The sequence below is a fragment of the Empidonax traillii genome, unplaced genomic scaffold, assembly GCF_003031625.1.
Source record: "Empidonax traillii isolate 1590-97213 ecotype Southwest subspecies unplaced genomic scaffold, ASM303162v1 scaffold778:size296861, whole genome shotgun sequence".
Classification (NCBI taxonomy): domain Eukaryota; kingdom Metazoa; phylum Chordata; class Aves; order Passeriformes; family Tyrannidae; genus Empidonax; species Empidonax traillii.
Window position 1 is genome coordinate 23,857 of NW_020955971.1, and position 18,882 is coordinate 42,738.

Sequence of the window (18,882 nt, forward strand, 5' to 3'; positions counted from 1 at the left end):
AAGGGCAAAACTGGGGGAAATTAACTAAATTTATTACCAATCAAACCAGAGAATGGTAATGAGAAAGAAGACTAAATCTTAAAAAAAGCTCAGCCTCACTCCCAAGTTCTCTACCGCCTACCCTGTAGCAGTGCAGGGGGAGCGGAATGAAAGCTGTGTCAGTTCATCACATGCTGTCTCTGATGATGCTTCTTCCTCATACTCTTCTCCTGCTCCACCATGGGGTCCTTCATGAACTTCTTCAGTGCTACTCCTTCCCACAGGCTGCACTTCACAAATTGCTCCAGCATAGGTTCTTTCCATAGGGTGCAGTCCTTCAGGAACAGACTGCTCCAGCCTGGGCTCCCCGCAAGGTCGCAAGTACTGCCAGCAAACCTGCTCTAGTGTGGGCTTCTCTCTTCACAGGTCCACAGGTCCTGCCAGGAGCTTCCAAGGGTCACAGCCTCCTTTGGTCATCCACCTGCTCTGACTTGGGGTCCTCCAGGGGCTGCAGGTGGATCTCTGCTCCACTGTAGACCTCTGTGGGCTGCAGGGGTGAAGCTGCCTCACCAGGATCTTCATCTTGGCCTGCAGGGGAGTCTTTGCTCCAGCACCTCCTCTTCCCCTCTCTTCCCTGGCTTTCTTGGTGTCTGCAGAGTTTTTTCTGTCTCGTATTCTCATTTCTGTCTCCAGATGCCATTTTCCAGTTGCACAGTAACTCTTTCCCCCTTCTTAAATACCCTGGTAGTGTCATTGTCTGGACACATCCATTCTTCAAAAAGGATACAATTTAAAGGGGTCTGATGAAACTGTTGTCAGCAAGGGCATGTACCTTCCTCCAGACCATTGAATATGATAAATGAGAGAATCTCAGGCAACAGAAAAAGTTGCATAAATCCTTCAGTTTTATTTCACAACTGTAATGGAGCAATCAACTTACAATCATAAACTAGTACTTACCCACTCAGTTTGCTGGAGTAAGTAGGCTGAGTAATAAAAATCTTATTGAGACAAAGAGGGTTTAAAATTATTTGAATGGAGTTTTCCCTATGTCTCTTCACTGCAGTGATCAATGCAGGTATAAGGGATATCAGGTGTTGGATCAGGAAGACAAATTTCCCTCTGCTTGTCACTGGAAGCAGATTTCAAGGACACAGCTTGTAACTCCAGTTGCACATCTGTACTGACACAGGCATTGCAACACAATCTATAGGGAAGACTGAGAGGATTCAAGAAAAACTTTCTTGAATCTTCCACTGTGACTTGTGGACACCAAAATTTCTTAGGAAATGCCACTCTCTGCCAACTTCTAGTTTCATAAGAGATCAATGCAAAAGGAGAATTGATGCTATAAACTAAGCATATTAAATGGTTTTAAATGTTTTTTGCCTTTCAAACTTGATAGAGATCAGTCATAGCAAAAATATTAATTTTAAACTTAAACTACTTTAAATTTGCAACTACCACAAAATATTTGTTTAGCTGATGTAAATACGATTTTGCTGATGATGCTAATTTTTTAAAAAGTTATTATTCTGGGTTTGGATGGAAGAGAGCTTTCTCTGGCAGTATCAAGGTATGATAGCAGCAGCAGCATTCTGCCACATTTGGTTTTACAGGGGAAGGACAGACAGTCCACTAAATTTGGGTTATTTGGGTAAGATCTGAATTTTTCAGACTTCAGTGGATCTCACATGTAGATCTAGTGACCTCTCATGTAGAGAAACTTCAGTTGACAGTCTAGGGCACTTGTCAATGCCCTGGACCTCACCAGTGACAGACAGAGCAAATGTGCCCTATCCAAGCATTGATGTTGGTCACAGAGGCATAGAGGTAAAACTGGGCTCATTTACAGCCTTTTCTTCCAGCTGTGAATTCAGCTGTTGTCAAGAGAGCTCTTAATAATTGTTGAGGTATTTTAGTTTTCATGAAACTTACCAAGCCTTCCTAAACAATCCTTGTAACAAAAATAGCATCTGGATGTAATTAATGACAGTTTAATGCAGTCATTGAAAACTGATGGTGTTAAAATATCTGCAAGTCATTATCACATCTGAAGGAATATCACACTATAAATTAGGATAGGATTAGTGTTATAGAAAAGTCATTTAAATAACAGGTTCAGTGACAGGTATTTTCTTCCATCTTAATCCAGAAGTCTATAAAAACTGTATGTTCTTTAGTATGTAATGAATTTTTACTGCATCAAAACACTTTCTAATCAACTCAGGATGCATAATTTATCTACTTTGTATGCTTTCCAGTGCTTTAATGCAGAGTAGTCCTTTAAAATAATCTGGAACAATACAAACTTCCTACTTATGTTTTATTAAGGAGATTTATTTCTAATTTTTGCCCTCCCCATTCCTCACTTCCAAGGTAGAAGGATTTACTTAAGGCCTGAGAGAGTTGGAAAGGCATTTTGTTATATTTACTTGAGACTTTCCTAAAATAATGGTCATACTTGCACAGTTATATTTATATTAATGTTTAGTCTAGGGTACTTTAATTAAAATAATTTTGAAAGGACAATTTGGCTTACCCACTGATTAAAACTCAACCTGGGAGTGTCTTGGCTGATTCATTTCTGCAATATTACAGAATTTTTGGATTAAAGTTAAGTCCTTGGGATATACTGGACAAGAAAGGCCAATATATATAAGTATTAGAAACATTTAAAAATTCTAATAATGATTTTGAGTTGGGTTTTTTTCTCAGACTAAATGTAAATTTCCAAGAGAAAAGAGCAAAAGAATCATTTGAATAAATGTTGGGCTTCACCTCTCCTTTTTTTCCTTTTGAATTGTGCAACAATTTTCCCACTCTTCTGCTTTATGTAGTAGCAGACTCCATTCTGGTGGTCAGGCATACAAAAAGTCATGTAGCAGAGCATGCAGCCCTGAGACACTCTCATTTTCTCATTATTTCACAGCTGGAAACTGAGGTGTAGAGATGAGCTGCATTTACCCATGATCTTGGATGCCACTTGATTGAAGGTTATCTAATAAAATGTAATCTCTAATGAACACAGGCTCACAAAGCATTAGCCTGCTGTGATCATTTAAATAGATGAGGAAAAGATAGAAAAGGAATTTTCTGAATCTAAACAAAGTTATCCTTTTAAACAGAAAATCCTGGAAGTAACTTCTCATATTGAACACAGGGAAGCTCTTACTCTAGAGAAAACACTTTCCAAAATCTTTCTGAGCCTTATTTCCATCTCATACCAAATACCAGAGTGCACTTGCAAGCATCAAGTTGGACACTAGCACATGCTGGAACAGGACATCAACAGAAGAAAAAGGCTGTGCATGTGCCTGCACAGCAGCCCTCAGTGGAGATTTCAGTAGCTATACCCAACCTGGCAAACAACTTAGGTTAAGTGTGAAAAGGGACATACATACACTTAAAAGGTCCTTTACAAGATATTGTCCATTTTTTCCTGTTTTTCACTATACAAGTAGAATTTTTATGGCTTGTTAGACTCTTCGTGATAACAAATAACCTACACCGTTCCTTTTTTGCAATATAATATCCTTAAACAAACCACTTCTGTGTGCACACACAGAGATCTATAAGAAAACTTATCTTCAAGATCTTCAGCAGCCAGTAAGTCTGAGGGACACCATAGACTGAATAAATAACACAACACCCAGGAAAGAAGGACTAAAGACAGAAGAGGTTATTATCCTAGATTGCCAAGCTTCAGATGATTTATTTGGTATGAACACCCACCTCACCCACATCTGCCTGTAATTTCAGGAAAACCATGTTTGTTCCATATTTCCAGGATAACTCTCCTGAACTGTCTACCTGGCCAATGGCGTTGTGCCTTGTGTGTCATGGCATGTGTTGTAAGGCGCTCATCAACTGAGAAACTGAAAAAAACACCCACATTCTATTACTTAAGCAAGAATTACAGAACATGTATCTGGTTCCACATAACACAATTTGGTGACAGAAAAGAGAAGAATGTCATAAAGTAGACCAAAAAAACACAAAAGAAATTCAGGTAATTCCAAGTATAGTATTCTCTGACAAGCTTTTCTGACTTATATGCACCTAAATTGAATCACATAAGGATTCATCCACTTAACAAGAAAAGCAGCTATACGTGCACATTCACTGGAAATTACAGGAGGGCAGATAGCTGATGATAATGACCCATTGTAATAAGGAAAGTGAAATGCTCTCAGTCATTCAGAATGAAAAATGCCATCCCCAGATCAAGACGTAGGGGTAACTTTTCTAGTTGGGCTGCAAGTCAGCCCTTGGTGTAGTTTATAAACCAGGGGTGCCCACTGGGAGCTACATGGCAGAGCTGGTCAGGCTTGTCAACCAGAGTACACTTTTGTGGTTTTAATGCTTGCATAAAAAGCTTCCAGCAGTGAGACCAATCCCAGATATTCCCTGAGCACAACGTTTCCACACCACTATCAGCCATGGGATTCAGCCATCCATCCCATTACCAGTGGGGAAGATGTCCATGGGCGGAGCCTCCCCAGTTACTGCACAAACAGGGTGAGGCAAGATTTCATGTCCCTGCACACACAGAAATGTGTGAGCTGCCATAGCCCTGCTGTTCTTCATGCAAGGATCCTTTCATGCTTTGACTAGGGATATAAGGAGATCTTTGGTTTTCCTCAGAAAATAAATTCTTGTTTTTATCCAACCCCCAGTTCCACAAAATAACATAATCCTGATAAGACACTGTGATACGGAGGAACACTAGCCATTGAATTAGGAGTGAATTACAAAATGTATCACTCAGATAAAAAGTATTGGTGTAATTTTGTCAACCCAACTTTGTACATATGTAATATGATTCAATCTTCCTTGGGATAATCTCTTTATAGAAACTTACCTACTCTAAATTTACCTACTTTTTTTTTAACTTACCACTGTTTAGCTTGGAGGATGAATGAATCAGACATCCAGAAGACCATGTTTTCCCTCTCCTTCTGCTGTTTCCCTGAGAGAGTGGGAGAAGTCTGAGTAACCCTGTCACCCTAAGGTCATGCAGGCAGTGGTCTTTGCCAACAGAGACCAAAATGTAGCCATTTTATAAATAAAATTCCCAGCAGTGCTCTAGAGGAGACACAGCTCTGGGATCCCTGGACAGCCTGGAGAGACCAGAAGTGTCTCAGGATGACCCCGCAATGCTGGGTCACACTGGTGCACACAGCAAACTCCACTGGGGATGCTCTGGGCTGCATGGCCTCTCACCATGTCCCTGCAAGCAGAATCAGAAAGAGTAACAGAGCCATACATGGCAGAAAAACCAGATGGCAATGACTAGACGATTGTAAGAAAATTTTGTATGCTTTAGACGAACAAGGAATTCAAAGCTGCAATTCACGACTTTACTATTGCATAGTTTTCTTGGAAGGTTTCAGAGTTGAGGCTGCAACTTGCTGCATTGTTCCTGAGGTCAGAGATCAGTTTCCTCCCAAAACACACAGTATTGATTGTTCCTCGCCCACTCCAAATCCCATCATTTTGAATAAGTATTTTACATTGTTTCCTAATAGAAATAATCGACATTTTCTGGAAATTATGGGGGAAGAAGGCCTTGGGAAAACACACTCATCTGAAAGAAGAAGCTAGATAAATTCAACTTGAAGTGTAATTAATCATCAGTGAGGCATTGCAGCAACTCAGTTAGAGATGTGGAAATTCTCCATAATTTAAAAATTTTCCACCTGTGTTTCAAATCTCTCTGGAAGGGACAATTGAGTGAAATCAAGAAAAGATTTGTCATGCAGGAGTTTTTGGCTAAATACTCAATATGGTTTGTTCTGTTAAATGACTATAGACTTTGTAGAATTAGAGATTATTATTTTTCTAAAAACAATGCATGATATTCCACAAAGATTTACTCTGCAAATCAGAGGAACATCAGGGGTGAGTACAATGTGTGTAAAGGGTCAGGCAGCTCAGAATTACAGACGCAAATGTGTAATCGACTCCAGACACTCATGAACTCTTGCTTTGCTTGCTAGCCTGGACTAAAAATGTAGTTTGCAGCCTTTTTTTGATCTGCAGACCCCTACATACTGTCCAATAAGCGTCACTGGTGTACTGCATTTTGCTTAAAAAAGGTTTGCTCTTCCTAATTACCATATCTGTATGCTGTAGAAATAGCCATGGGAATGGATTTATGGATCTGAGAGTCCTCAAAACCACAACATCGAATGACTTTTTTCTGATCCCATGACTGTTCTGAGTTCATACCCTGTCACTCTTCTGCTACTCTCTTTAGTCTTCAGCAGGCATCCATATTTGCCCAGATACTGCAGATTTCATCCAAATCCTGTTGGATTCTCTGAAGTCCCAAAATTTTATTCACATAGCAGAGAACATTTTGAAGGAGAGAAAAAATATTCCAATAAGCCTACAGAAAGTAAAATCAGGTAATTTTATTCAAGTTGTAGGAAAAATTCCTTCTGCTTAACTCTGCTTGTCACATTTCTCAACTCTCAGTTCCTCGGTCTTTGACAGACCTAGTGTGTACTGAGGATACTTTGTTGTTACAGTGTCTGCCAATCTGATGGAAACAAAAATACATTCACTAATTACTTTTTTTGGCTTAATATAAACCCTGCCAAGACATTGATGCACCCCTACTATTCTGTCCCTTATGCCTGGTCATTTATAACTGTATAAGAAGTTGATATTTTTAGAGGTCAAGATGTAGTAAAAGCATAGAGCAATTAAAACAAATGTATCCATCCTGTCTCTCTCTTAGGTTTTTGCCAGGAAGCCAATATTTAATGAAGCCCAGCATTATGTGACAGCCCTTCTACTTTCCTCTAATTAACTTGCAGCTCTTCAAATAAAACCTTTCAACACGGTGGGACTGCCTGTGAATGCAGTCTCTATTTTGCTGCCACTTCACAAGACACTGACCTCCTTGGTGGGGTTGTGAGGCCAGCTCTTTAGTTTCTTCCTCCATTAATTGTTCTATCCCTTGGGAACTGTGTTGGTGCACTTCTCTACGTAGAAATCTTATTGTCCTTTCATGAAAATGCCTAGCAGGAGATCACATATGCTCCAGAATTCAAAATATTAATGTGTATCTTACTAAAAATGATTCCTTGTATTCACCTGATACAATTCGTGTTCTCTCTTCCTAACAGTCACTAAAATAATGGTGACCATCTTCAGAAACTAGTTGGAGTGGCATCCTCTGTTTTTCCAAGTGTGTGCTATTCTCCTGTCCAAATAGAGCTGAATGAAAAACCCTTGGGTGGTATTTTGAGATATAAAAATCCTTTATCTGTGCTTCACCATATCCTGTATGTAAAAACCTACCTCAGGGCAGAAGAATCATTTAGAGGACAGTACACACAGTAGGTGTCCCCTGCAGAGTAACAACTTTTATTCTCCCTTTTAGTGGACACTTCTCTTTGAATTTTGCATATAATGTAGTGGTTAAAAGAATAAAATTTGGTGAGAATGGACTGAACCTCATCTAATGCAGAATGCTACTGATTTTCAGCAGTGAAGACCACTCATCCTCACTAATTACTTATGTTTTAATGTAAGAATAACTGTGTACATTCCTAAGAAAATGTGGTGGCCCAAGATACAACCTACTCTCACAGCATGTGCCACTTGCTGTAATAGATAAGAGAAGCTGACTGTGAAACTGTTTGCTTAATCGCTTGCTTACTATCAGTCATCAGTCATGTTTCTCTTCAATACAGCTTAAAACCAACCCTAAAGGTTAGTTTTAATGTGACAGAAAAGAAGCTAGGTTGATAGTTCTTGACCTTGAAGTCTCAATGTACAGTTCTTGCACCTTTTTTTTTAGTAATATGCCTCCATATTGCCATTGTTGCAGAGTGAATTATGGATCAACATATAATTGTCTGTTTTCCCAAAAGCAGAGAATTCAAAAAGAACAGTGTGTGCAGGTACTGCAGAGCGTCCTATACCACAAGTACTTTGTGTTTTCTCATAAACTGCAAAGGAAAACTTTGAAGACTGATATTAAGGAGTGCAAATTTTGGAAATTCTCTTCTGCCTTTGCCTTAGTTGGCATTATCTAATGCATGTCCCACGGGAAGAGAAAGAAAAAAAGGCATTTCACCTTTTTGAACAACCCCGTGCGTCACACTTGCCTAAACAACAGATCATATCTCAAAAGTGTCCTGTATTAGCAGAGGAACCAGTGTGACTCACAATTTGTCTTTTGGGACGCTTTCTTCAAGAGTCTCTTGCATGAATGGACAACTTACTTACACAATCACAGTCCTTTTCTTACAAAGGATGTCCTTAAAACAAGATATTACTCAGCAACTCTTGATCCCATAGAATGACACAGATCTCAAACTGCTTATAGAGCCAAAACTTCCCAACAGTAACGATGTCACCGTATTGTCAGGGACAAGAAGCAAAGGTAGAAGAAAAACCAGGACAGAGGGTTACTAATACAATCAATATATTTTTATGTTCTACCTTCTTAACCACTAAAGCATCTCCCCATGCAATTTCAGGTAATGTCAAGGGCAGTTATTTGGAGGTAGAAGGACATATCAATTCTTTTGTTGTCCATATCACACTTTTCTTCTTTTTGAAGACAGAGGCAGTGTCGGCAATTCTCCAGTTAAATGACTTGTATCCTTGATAGAAATCTTACAACTTCTTATGGTGAGCTTTCCAATCTATTCAGGTAGAGGTGATCTGCCCCCTTGACATGAGGACATTAATGTCTCTGAATACTGAGATAGAAAAGCTATGAAAAGTTTGCAGGTTTTTGCATTTAACTCCTTCAAAGCTTATCTGCATGGGAAGTCATAACGTACAACAGCCTTACTGGGTTTACAGACCATCTCTCACTCCTTCCCAAGAGGTCAGCAAAGTGACAGAACAGTACAGAAACCCAAGTAATGCTTTTAAAGATTGAGCAAATTAGTTAACCTTTGAAACAATCATCACAAAATTATTGTGCATTAATTAAATGTTAACTTAAATGAGACAGCATGTGAAAGCTAAATTGGACTCAGTTTGAGTCAAGAAGTTTGAGTCTTATGGTCTTACATGTCTGGTAGAGTTATGGAAGCTGCGTTGCTGGAGGATTTTGCAGAATTATCACATCTTGGTTTATAGTTGGTTGCAGTCATGGAAATCATGAGGGTTTTAAGATTAACCACTACCTGTGGATTTTTTGGTGGTTATCAAGATATTACAAGATACTACAATCTGGATTTTAAAAGCTAGGAGTTATTATGCTCAAAATTCTGTTTAAAGAATTTGTTGTTGGTATAATTGAAATCTTAACAGTCTTAGTCAAAATATAGTTATTACAAGTGAAGAAATAATAACTATACATTCAGAACTGATACAAAAACATTTCTTATTCTCCACACCTTTGCAGGAGTTATACTGACCCTCTCCCTGCTCCTCTGGGCCCCAGTGCAGCTGGTTGCGTGCTGGCATTACTGGGGGGTGCTTATAGCAAGATGACAGCATTTGAAGGCTTTTGCTGTGAAGAACATGATGTTCACCTTGATGGTCTCTCTTCCTCATCCCATGATCCATACAAAAAGCTGCAGGAAAAGTCACAAAATATTAATTCAGAACAAGCCTGACAAGCCTCAGTCCCAAGACCTTGCAACCTTCACAGAAAGCTCGTGGCCTATTACTGGCAGTGGCACCATCATATTAAATGCTTAAAAAATATTAAAATCCATATAAGAATATTTTTCAAATGAAAACTTCTGTGATAAACACTTTGCCTCTGCTGTTGCCATGTGAGCTCTGCTTATTACTGGAAATCTTTCTCAGGGAGATAGAAAAATTTCATTAAAATCCATTGCCTTGCACACCACATCTGCAGTTCCCTGTTCTGCAAAATGTTATTCTGTATTCATTTTAATTCTAAAGAAAAAAAAAGGGGGAAGAAGTTGAGTGATGTTGCCTGTTCTGGGAAGAGTTTGCAAAAAACCCCAAACAAACAAAACCCCAAACCAGCAGCATTCCCTTCCATTTCTGTGAAAGTGCCTTCCAGGACAAGAAACAGAGGTCAGGTTTACACTCACAAATCTGCTTATAATTAGTCCAGGTGTGAAACGGAAGGTAACATGCAGGTAATTGAATGTTGCTGTTCTGATTGTATGGAGAAATGTAGGCAGTGTGAACTAAGCTTCTTCCCTTCTGGAAACTACCTGTGCTAGCAGAATACATCACAGAATCACAGAATAATTGAGGCCAGAGGGCACCCCTGGAGATCATCCAGCCCAGCCCCATGCTCAGAGCAGGGCCAACTAGAGCAGGTTGCTCAGGACTACATCTAGTCAGGTTTTCAATATTTCCAGGAATGGAGACTCCACAGCTTCTCTGGGAAACATGTGCCAGAGCAGAGTCATCTTCACAGTAATTTTCTTTTCTTTATTTTTAAGTGGAACCTCCTGTGTTTTGGTTTGTGTCCACTCCTTCTTGTCCTGTTATTGGGCACCACTGAGAAGAGCCCAGTTCTGTCCTCTTTCCTTGCTCCCCATTAGGAAGTTAGCCAGCAGTTGGATCTCATCCAGATCCCCCTGAACTGCCTTCTCTCCAGATTAAGCAGCAGCTCTCTCAGTTTCTCCTTTTATGAGAGGTATTTCAGTTCCCTATATCATCTTTGTGGTCCTATGCTGGACTCACTTTAGTATTGTTGTGGAGCCCAGAGCTGGACCCGGCACTCCAGGTATGTCTCACCAGAGCTGAGGAGAAGAGAACAATTGCCTTCCTTGACCTGCTGTCCATACTCTGCCTGATACACCTGGGAGGCTGTTGGCCTTCTTTGATGTGAGGACACACTGCTGTCTGACAATTAACTTGGTGATAAAGAATTAAGCCTTTTCCCACAGGAGTTTTTTTTTCACTTGGAAACTCGCTGAGGGTGCACTTTGCCCTGTCATCCAGGTCTTTGGCCTTGGTATTAGCTGGTATGGGTTAGTAAGAAGTGCAAAGATAGCAAGATAGCAAGGACTAAAAAGGAGAAATCATTTCAAATTATTTTGCTTCATGTGTGTTTTTTAAAAAAAATATAGACTTAAAGGAAAGAATAAGGGTCATGAAACATTGGCACTGCCTTTCACAGTATTATCCAGATTAAGTCCAGTAAAGTTCCCACCACTGACATCCAAAGCTCTCATTCAGCTATGTCTTCCAGAACTTGGTCCTCTCCTGAGGAAGGGCTGTCCTGAGTGCGACTGAGTCCCAGTGCCTGCCTGGCTGTGTGGGTTAATCCAATAGCCTGCCACAGCTCCTCACAGAGAAGGGCAGAAAAACCTCAACATACCTGTTTAATGGCTCACATTCCCTCCCTTTCTTTCTCCTTGGCTGATCTCTCATCTTCTTTGTTGTTTTGGCACCTGAGATATCCCAACGATGTGCACACTCCATGCAGTGCATGACTTCTGAAATAAATGAAATCATGTGATATGTAAATGCCATCCCTCTACCCCATTAAATTTTGAATCCACTGTGTTTAACAGATCATGAAAACAGCTAGCCAGGCAGAGGAGAGAAATTCTATATCTATGTCTCTACCAGCATATAACAAAGAGAACTTCCCAGAAACACAAACTCAAATCTATTCCCATAGTGTTACACTGTTAGAAAAGCAGTGTTCCTCGAAGGGGCTGGTTTGGGAGTTAGTGCAGGCCATAATGCTGTTTCAGATGTGCAGAATCATCATTCTGCTTCTTTGTTGGGTGATTTTCAGGTAAATACTATCTCCACTCTGTAACCCCCTTCCTCCTTATGGAAAAGACAGTCACAATGGTCTGAAGGAAGCAAAAGCTTTCCCAAGTCTGGTCCCAGATGTTGGCAACAGGAGGAGCAGAAACCACGTTGTGCTGTGGCACCCAGAGACTGTTCAGCCTCAGTATAGCCAAATCTAACAGTCACCCTTCATGAGATGAAGGTAACATAAATGCCTCTTAAGTAACTATGAAATGCTGCAAACAAATAGCTCCAAGTTTTTCCCCAATGAATATTTCTTTGGAGATCCAGCAGTTGATATTTTTCTGAACTTTTCCTGCCTGTGGGCAATCATAATAGCTCTCAGAAAAGTAATACTCACCAAAGCTTTGAGCTATAAAGCAGAAAGCTGCAGGAAATTAGCTTTATTTTGCTGTTAATGGAAAGAAGAAAAATCCTGCAGTAACTTAACTGGGTTTGGAGGGCTTTTTACATTTTTAAATGATTGAAAGAGATTAATGAAATTTAAGAGACAGAATGAACTTGCACTTGCTATGAGCATGAAAGGGCACTCTATACTAACAGCAGATTTCTATGATAACCATAAAGCAGACTTTAATGAAAGTGCTTCAGAGAAATGCAGCAATAAATACAAGTAATGAGCCAGCAAAAGGAGCCAGGAGGCAAGGTGCTTCCATAGATATGAGTCAATAAGTGCATTAGTGAAAGGAAGAATGGGATCTTGGAGAGGAAATTGCTTAAAATTATCAGTGAGGAGAACAGAAGTAATTTGTGCAAAATTCCAACAAACTATCTTCTTTTTTCCTCTGGTTATATTAGAATATAGTGGAAGTCTGAAGATGCCAAAAGGGCAGTTAAACCACTGTGCTTTTACTGACAGCCAAAGTAGCTTCAAAGGGTGATGTGTGATATGAAGAAAGGTTTCCATCTGAGATACACCATATTACCAACCGGCACACAAAATCAGTGCTGCTGAGGAAACAGCAGCCTCAAAATGACCATGGTTGTAGTTCAGCATTAAAACATTCATCACTTTAAGATGGGCCCTGGATAAATGAACCAGTAGCTCTCCAGTCCTTAGATCTCTGTGGTGCATGTCTTCCACCTAGCTGGTTATATCCTTCCCTTCTCACAGAGAGAGCCCAGAGGTGTGCAGCTGATAGAGAGCAAAACAGAGCTTTGGTCTCCTTTCCTTCATGGCTTTTGTGGAGCCAGAAGAGACTGGTGAAGGAGCTGTGTGCCCTATATACACCCACTAGCTGCAATTTGCTACACAGCAGTAGCAAAAACACATTAAGTTTGTGATGCTGTTCCTACCCTCTCATGTTTTAGTCACTGATACTTGCAATATTCTAGGCAGCTCCCATAGAAGATTCAAAGAAATGACAGCAAGGTCAGAGTAACTGCCTCCATTTCCACAAAGGTAAAAGCACATCTCCAGGCACTCACTTGAGTGTCTTACCAAATTACCTTACCTAGAAGGATGCATGAGAATCTGCCATAATTCACAGAATATATTGCATTTAAAAGGCCTGGCCTACATGTAGTCTGTATGTGAAGGCATTTACTTCTATGACATGAAGCTGAATTAGATTGTCATATGCTATGCATGGGTCTCCTGCTGTAGACTGTGGGAAGTGAGATAAACAAAACATCTTAGAGAGGACATGGAAATAAGACATTTTTCTGAAATCAGAGTCACAGCACAGATGTGACAAGTCCTGGCTGTGACACCAAACGGTTTCGTAAAGTTCTGTGCTATATGTGTTTTAGAGAAGGCTCCAAGGAGCACTCTAACCCAAAATGAATTATGGGAAGGACTCTTACTGTCTGAAAAGTGGTAACAGCCAGCCTGTGGAATTAGGAAGCCGGCAACAGTAATTATTTCCCAAGAAGAGAGAAGGGGTTTTGAAAGGTATTATACTCCATTAAGTGCTCATGCTGAACACTGAGACAGATTTCTGTTTCTAATTGGTTAATTATATGTAATTTCAGTAGGTATGGATGTTCCATTTTCTGGAACTGGTCTTTTTTTCTGTCGAGTGCTAATGGAGGTTAGAAGGAAAATAAATTAAGCAAACTGCTATGTAACAAACTAAGTCAATGAGCAGACCTTTCAAAGACCAGGAGTGCTGCAGGATTCCTCTAATTACCGGGTCGTTGATAACCAGTGACCAAGTGAGAGTGTTCGCATTCATTTTTTCCTGAATTCTCCAGTGCTTTCTTCACAGTATTTATAAGTGGTAAAAACGTTAGACTTCACAATAAAAGGAAGATAAGCATTAAGCATAGTTAGTCTAACAGTTAAGACAAACCCTGAGCATTGTATGCATCCTGTCGAATTCCATTTTCAGAAAATAGATGTAGAAAGACTGGGCAATAATAGGACAGTAATAAACGAAAGTTGCACCACTTTCAGATAGAAGTGGCAGTGATGGTCGATTCCCTGGCCCATGAGAGCCTGAGGTTGCATTCAGTCCCAGCACCGCGTCTTTTCTATCTCGACTTTTTCCCTGATTATTCCTCTCTTAAAACTTTTCTGCAGAGATGTGTGCCAGCAATACCATCTGCTGGTTAAACCCAGCACTGTCCGGGGAAGTGCACAAAGGCGGCGAGTCTGACGGTACCCACGGCAGCCACTTTTCTGTCCCTTGTTCCCCCAGGAAGGCTCCTGTGCCAGGGGCAGCAGCGCTGGGGGAAGAGCTGCTGTGGCAGGAGTAAGGCAGCGGATCCTGATCTTAAGTCTTCTCAGCCAGAGATCCTATGCAGTTAGTCCTATCCCCTCCGGCTCTCAATGTTCTGGCTTTTAGTCCTGGTTCATAGGGTTGGGAGGCTTTTAATTATCATACTTAATGGGAGAGAAATGCTTTGCCTGGCCACCTCTCCACTCAGCTGCCCAGGCACACAGGAAAACAAACAAGAAGTCCACACTGTGCACAGGGATCAGGCACAACACCGTTTCCATACCTCAGGAAAAGAAGAGCTCTCTGTGATGTGCCCTTTGCTGGAGCTTTGCAACAGCATTGCCCCTTTAATCCAGGATAAGCATTCAAAACAAAGATCATTTGTAGGAATGAATGACTGAAAGTAGCGAGCTTATGCAAAACCCCTTCAGGGACTGAGCTGAAAGTGTTTTCACCAGGTCTTTCTTTAGGAATAAGTTGGAAGGTTACATGAGCCAGGAACAGGAAATTCTCTGAGAAACTACAGAGGGCACTCACAGAAGGCAGTGGGGAAGCATTAGATAACTACGGCCATTTTTCCTTTTCCTTTTTCCTCTTTTTCTCTTTTTCTTTCTTCTTCTTCTTCTTTTTTACAAACAAAATCACAGTATTTTAAACACCCAGGCCTCTGTCCAAGGAGGGGCAAAAGAGGCTGGGAATCGGGTCTGGGAAAAAGAGAGCAAAGCAGCTGCTGGGAGCTTTGCCCCAGGCAGAAATTCCTAACATCAACTGTTCCTGCTTTGGTACAATTATTTAATCAGAGAGAAAACCTACACCAACCCTTTCTGCAAAATAAGTTAATAAAAAGGGCAGTTTCAATGACAATGAGACAACCCTATGCTTGTCATATTCATAACATCTTTCCAGGGTCTGTGTGAACCTTCATGATTCAGAGTCAGCATGCTTTCATGAGACAAAGAGCTGCTTTAACTGCTATCACTGCATTTTACAGACCACAGAAAGAAAAGCTCTAGGGATTTCAAAAGCCCTAGACTTGGCAGAGACTCCACAGTTTAATTTGTGCAGTGAGACAGCTGACAGATTAAAAACTCAATTTTTACTTCACAGGCACTAAAGCCATGAATCTAGTGCTGTGTCTCTTGAATCAGTGATGATTAATGAGTTTCAACCCAGTTAAAAATGCAAAGGGAAGTAGTTCAGAAAGGAAAAGCTTCACTTGATATAGAAAAGAGACAAAACCTTGTTGCACAGTGACATGAGCCAGGTATTCTCCAGCACTCAGGTAGGGCTGGGGTAAGGGTTACCATTTTAAATCAGGATGTAACAATTTGAAATATTTCTCTTCCAAGTAATAGTTCACTGGTGTTATTTTAAGGAAAAGTGGACTCCCCTAGGCATCCTAGAGAGCACTTTTGCATCAAATGTTGCCTGTGTGAACAGGAATATCCCTTGGAGCAGTGAGCTGAGCAATGTGTCAAGGAGTGACAAATAATTGCTTGATATGCAGAGAAATAACTCTCAGGAATTTTATCCAAAGCCAGAGGAGTTCAGGCTGGAACTGCAGGTCAAGGTAGTCTCCATTTTGACAAATGCAGTGCATGTGTTAAGCAAGAAAAAGCAGCTTTGGAAGCATCAGGTCTCAGACCCGTAGCTCTCAAGAACATGGATCAGAGGGGAATTGAGCATATCCCAATTCAGGCCTAGAAGAACTCTCTTTGGCATCACTAACTTGCTATTTTTCACCCACTCTTTCCCATTTTGCCAAGCTAGTAAAATTTATTTCCTTCTCAGTCATCTTGAAACAAATTCATGCCAGTGGACAGCAAGAGGACGTTTTCTGCATACTCTGAAAAGCTGTATGTTACACTTATTAGGTTAGGATGTCTGTGGTTTCCAGGTGAGAGAAAATATGAAATTACAAGAATTGGGTAGGGCAGCTATGGACCTTTGCACAACTGCAAAATGAAGTCCTGGTCCATGTCTAATCCCACCTGGCAACTGCTGTAGAGCCAAAACAACTTTGCAATGACTTCTTGCATCAGATGTATTTCAATAAAACAAAAGATCATTTTCTTGCTTAAATCTGTTGTTTTATTCTGTTGAGGTGTTGTTTAGTTTCACAGTTTTCATAAGCAACTCTGTATCCAGCAGAAACAATATCATGTAAAGTGATTTGCTGGCACTGCCCTCTCTCTGTCAGCCAGATTCTGTGGGCAGGGACTCCCAGAGAGGCATCTGATGAAGAGGGAATTACTGCCCCTCCACATCTCTCCAGCCCCACAGTGCACCCAACAGGCCTTGACAGACACCTGTTGGACTTATGACCACACAGGGATCTCCGCACCCTCACGTCCAGTAAAGGGTTCCTGTAGTGTAGGCACACACAATGGCACCCAGAACATTATGCGTGCCTTTTGCCGAGGCAGCAGAGAAAACTAATTGATGAAAATCAGTTTAAAAAAAAAAAAAATCAAAGGAAACTTTAGTTTAGACAGGGACTATCTTAATTCACATCTTTTCCTACACTGTGATCACACAGTGATCTCCTTTTCACTAACCCTCAAGTGAGCAGAAAAGGAATTGCCAGAGTCCAACTCCACCTTAAAACATCAGCAAAATGCATTCTTTGTACAGTATTTGAATTTTAGTCATATCTTTGATATTGTTCTATTTGAAGGAACTATTCTGTACACTACCTACCTGTATGCAGGATTGCAAACACTCCTCAGAATTCAGTTCAAAGTCCTACAGTATCAGACGATCCACAAAATTAGGGCTATCATTTTAAAAATGACTGAAAACAAAAACACACAAAAGAGTATAAACTATTTATTTTTGAGAAAATAGCCTACAAAATTGAAGCTTAGCTACTATTAAACTGCTATCAGAACTATAGGAAAGAATCTGATAGAATATATTCCTGACAATCATTATAGTTCTGCATTACATCTGGAAAGGTTTCAAATACAGAAAAAAAAAATTCAAACTTCACCTATAATGAGCTTATTCAGTTTGCATCCTGTATAAACTTTTATAGTTTATAACCAGATAAGTGTTGATGCATAAAACCATAACTCACCAGTGTTGATCACAGTTCATATGAAAATAAATAAGCAAACATGCAGAGATGATACAATCTGAGCATACATAATTGGTCCTAATTTCACTTGTTCAGAGAAAATTCAAGTAAACAGAGTCATATCATGAAATTTCCAGAAGAAAAACAAATTGGAAGCAACATTCTCGCCACATCCTTAGATCAGTTTTCTCCTGGTATTACTGGTATAAATCCATTGACTGAAGTTACAAAATAAGATGTCTAAAGGTAAAAGACAAAATTGGTATATAAAAAGAATGTTTCTCCATCATCTCAAATATAATAAGATGAATCTTCAGCTTTCCAATGTGTCACCAAAGCAGGGATTCTTCACACTTTAATCTTCAAAATTTAAGCACCGGTTCACTGTCCGTTCTCTGCCTGTTCAGTTTAAATAGGATTCAGCTTAAGATACTGATTTTAGAAGGATCCACCTTTGCCATTCAAGATGCCTTTATTTTCATGAATAGGTTTATTCTGCTTTCATCATGAATAAGTTTATTCAACCTCTGCGAAGACAGATGTGTATTTTTCTTCCCCAGCAGGAGGAAAATAATTTAGAAGGCTATCTTAAACTAGCCATTTAACTTTTACATGGCTCAAATATGTGTGACAATTTGAGTCAGATAAGTGAACATTTCCATGTGTCTCTATCACCAGAGTAGTTACAGACATAACTGATTTTGTCATTTTGTCCCATTAGGGTATGATTTAGCGTCCCATAAAACCAACAGAACTGTGATGTGTTCGATAAGCACAAAGGTATCAATATTGGATACCTACAGCCAGCAGTCATGTTGTCCAGAAAAGGATTTGAATTGTAATTTACATCAAATACCAGCATCCAAGGTAGCAATTGATCCATCCTCTTTAACTTCCCATACGTGAAACGAAGGCTGGCACCACACACACTGGCACAGTGGTAAACATCAAAATAAGTTTTGGTGTGTCTGAAGGCTGCCACTCTCTCCACTTACAAAATGAGGACTCTGCATACGTCACTGAGAGTGTTAACAATGTCATCATACTTTTTGCACACCCAGCCCACTCTTACGGAGTCTCCACAGTGAAATGAAAAAGAAAATGATCTCCAGAAGCACCAAAGTACATGGCCTGCTCCTCCAACACAGGGAACATGTGGTGGCAGCCCCTCACGGGAGGCAGTGGGTACACTGCTGCTTTCAGGTGATACAGATGCACCATGGTTCACAGTTCAAGAGGGAACAGGGCAAGCTCAAGAAGTTCACAGCTCAAGAGGGAAGAAGAGTTGAAGTCTCCTCATCATTGCCTCCACAAGTATCAGGCAGCTGATATTTCCAGGGGAGCACCTGAGAGAGCACAGAGTGGTGAGAACTGATCTTTGGTGTGTGGCAGCAGGACTTGTTTCTGAAAGGGAAAGAAAAATGC

At 40.3% G+C, this 18,882-nt stretch overlaps 1 protein-coding gene across 2 annotated transcripts in view; it reads right to left on the reverse strand.

Annotated features, from left to right (window-relative positions):
• Positions 1-16,908: 16,908 nt before the first annotated feature.
• The window catches only part of ASB11 (ankyrin repeat and SOCS box containing 11), a 47,930-nt gene continuing 45,956 nt past the window's right edge, over positions 16,909-18,882 (reverse strand). Inside the window, exon 8 of one of the 2 annotated variants that reach the window (XM_027901360.1) lies at positions 16,909-18,861. The gene's annotated coding sequence lies outside the window, so the exon portion shown is untranslated. The remainder of the gene's footprint in view (positions 18,862-18,882) is intronic. The other variant, XM_027901358.1, reaches the window with a different exon arrangement.